We start from the raw sequence: 3,306 nt of genomic DNA, 5'->3' as shown, positions 1-3,306 counted from the left end.
ATTTATAAACATGTTTAAGTCAGAATGATTTGACATTTCAGTACCACTTCCCTACCACTTTAACAAAAACCATCAACCTTCAAAATTCTCCAAAACCTTTGAGCCGTTTCTGGAATAATCAGCGACTTTATATCAGTTCTGGAAGTTTTATGCAGGATTTTCAGCTTTAATCCCTTAAGCCCATCAGGCCCCATCTGACCAAAACGCAGTCGCATGGTGTTTCATCCACACCCCTTTCAAATGGGGCTTTAAAATTTCTTAAATATGTTTAAAAATTATAAAGTTATTTTTTATTTTATAACTGTGTAAACAAATAAAATGAGATTTAAAATTCCACCTGACATGTGAGACTCTGTGGGAGTAATGCAACAGCAGGTATTTATTTTTAGCCCCGCCCCCTAATGGCTGCCATCATTGGAAACTAGAGGCTCAGACCTTTTCATGGAGGGGTCAGAGGTCATTGTGATTATCATTAAATTCAAAATAAAAATCCCTTAGCATAGCAATAAGCAACTAAAAAAAAAGTTATAGCTATATAAATATCTAAAAGATAAAATAAAGGTATTATTTGGAATATTAGCTCAATATACATAAATAATTTTGGAATTTTACATGCTTTTTAATTAATTTAAGTAAAAATTACGATTTTTTTTTAATATAAAATCGAAGTTTTGAAAAAAACTGGGATCCTCAATACCACTGAGGCTTTCACATTTTATATTAAATAATTAGTAAAACTGAATTTGTAAAGAAAATAAATGAAATAGACCCAAATGAACCATGTCTGTTCCAGCGCAGATCATCATTAGAATTACTTTTAGTATTTTGTCTTCGGTACAGGGGCTGTAACAGGGGCACTGGCCCCCGCTGGCCCCTGTCTAGGACCGCCCATGTCTCTAATAATCAAATAAAACAAATGATCTTATGTGGTTTTATTAAAATTTATGCCACAAACTTAAATATATTGATCAGTTCCCCCTCATTAAAGGTAATATGCTGCTAAGATGAACATTATCACAAAGCAGGTTTAAACCTGAGCCTAGAACCAGTATTTGCAACATGTTTTTCTCCAAACTTGCTTAAAGTGTTCAGAATGTATGTGGGCAAAGTCATTTTTTTTAATGTCACAAAAATATCTTTTCATTTGATATGTACCCTTCTGAAAGCCAGAAGTGACTAGAGGCTGGAAGCAAAGGTCAAGGCAGCAAGCAGCGAAATCAGAGGACTTCTAAAGCAGAAAGGTGCATAAAGAAAAAGAGCCTCAAACACAGCGCCGCTGCAACCTGTCCGTACCGGAGGTTATCCAGAGAGCCGAACAACACCCCGCCGCTCCAGTAACCCTCCTCATGCAGGAGGAGCTGGGATATTAAAGGTGGGGGTTCAGCTCCTTCGCTCACACAGCAGGGGATTCGCTTCTGCCAAGGTTTTTGCAGCTTTTTTTTTCAAATTTCAAAGCAAGAATCATCCTGAATGGAGCAATGCGGCAGTCTGAGAGGCAACGCAGGGAAGAGAAGCCTTCATTCAAAAAGCTGGATTATATTTAAAAGATGCACTGTGGAACAAAGGCCTTAAAGTCGAAGGGAAGCCATGTTTAAATGTTAAATCATTCTGGCTTAAACATGCATATAAATGTCGTCTTTATCAGACTATATTGTCCCAAAATTTAGAAAATTTCTATTTAAAAAAAATCGTGTCTTAAAATCTGTTTTTTCCGTTATCTTCTGCAGGCCAGTTAGTTCTACGTCAGCCTGAACTCCTAAAGTCGGCCAATCATATATCAAAAGTGTGAAATGCACAATTAGATAATTAAATGTCGTATTAGTTAATTAAAAATGCTTTTTAAATTCAAAATTTAAAAAATAAAAATGTAAACTTATTTATTTATGTAACAAGTAACAAATGTGTTCTTAAATTATAAAAAACAATTATATTTGAATATTTTAAGTCAATTTAAATGATTAAAAATACATTTGAAATCAAATTAATAAATTCTCTTTTAAGAAATAGTTGAATATCCCATTATGTAATTAAAATGTGATGTTAAGATAAACATTTACATTATAACATTTCATATCAAGAATTCATTTATTCATCTAAAGCGTGGTTTAAGTGTTACTTAAAATTATAAAATTACAATAAAATTACCCATTTAATAATCAAAATGAAATTATAAACTTAAAAATAACTTTTTTCAATGAAATACATTATTTATTTAACTAAAGATTAATAAAAAATATATATATATACTATAAAATGATAAAATGAAAAGAAATACTTGCTGAAATAGGTCAATTTCTTGAATATTTATTTAAAAATGTGAGTTTTACACTGGAAAAACGATCTAGAAATAGGTAAAAATGTCTTAAATCAAGTGTATTTATTTATAAATCAGATAGTTTGCCAATGGAATGAGTATTTTTACTCTTAAAATAAGATAATTACATAATATGAACATGAAATAAAAGAATGCAATTGTGTTTTTCTTATCTTAAATGTAAATTTTTCTTCAATTTCTCTTTTACATCCTCAATTCAAGAACAAATGTGGTTATTTGAAGAAAAAATTACTTATCTAGATAAGATTTTTTTCCAAAATGGGTTTTAAAGAAGAAACAAATGTCAAAGGGTTTTATTTCCAAAACATTTTCAAATGTCCCTCCCGTGCACCCGTAGATCAGCTCTCACAGCTGAAGGGGTCAAACCGTTCAAAGTCCAAACTCCTCTTTCTGAGTCTGGCCGTCCATCAATAACACCAGATATTGAGTTGAGCCTGAGGTTTGAAAAACTCATTAGGAGGACTTTAGAGCTCTGCTGGTGAGGTGGCTGCGCTACAGGGAGAGATTTATAAGTTCAAACAGGTCTCTGGTTGCTGCGCAGTCTGTAGAAAAACTTTGATATCTGGTTTCAGTTTGTGTGTAGCACACAGATCTACACTGAGAGTCATCTCGATGCACGTTACAAAATAAAACAAAAACACATCAAGTAATATCAAAATATGTACAATCTAGTGTATTTTAAAAATATTTTAACCATCCATCCATCTTCTGTCAGGCGGGGTCCATCCTGGACAGGTCAGTTCATCTCAGGGCAACACAGAGACAAACGCACTGCAAAAACGATCTAGCAATAAGTAAAACTTTCTTAAATTAAGTGTATTTAACCTTGATTTGAGTCGGTAAATGAGATAGTTTGCCAATGGAATCAGGATTTTTACTCTTAAAATAAGATGATTAGATAATATTGACTTGAAATAAGACAATGCTATTGTGTTTTCTTCTTTTAAATCTAAATTGTCTTGTTCAATTGG

The sequence above is a fragment of the Cyprinodon variegatus genome, unplaced genomic scaffold, assembly GCF_000732505.1.
Source record: "Cyprinodon variegatus isolate N-32 unplaced genomic scaffold, C_variegatus-1.0 Scaffold1130, whole genome shotgun sequence".
NCBI lineage: Eukaryota > Metazoa > Chordata > Actinopteri > Cyprinodontiformes > Cyprinodontidae > Cyprinodon > Cyprinodon variegatus.
The sequence above is the reverse complement of the archived record's forward strand: the minus strand, read 5'-3'. Positions refer to the sequence as shown.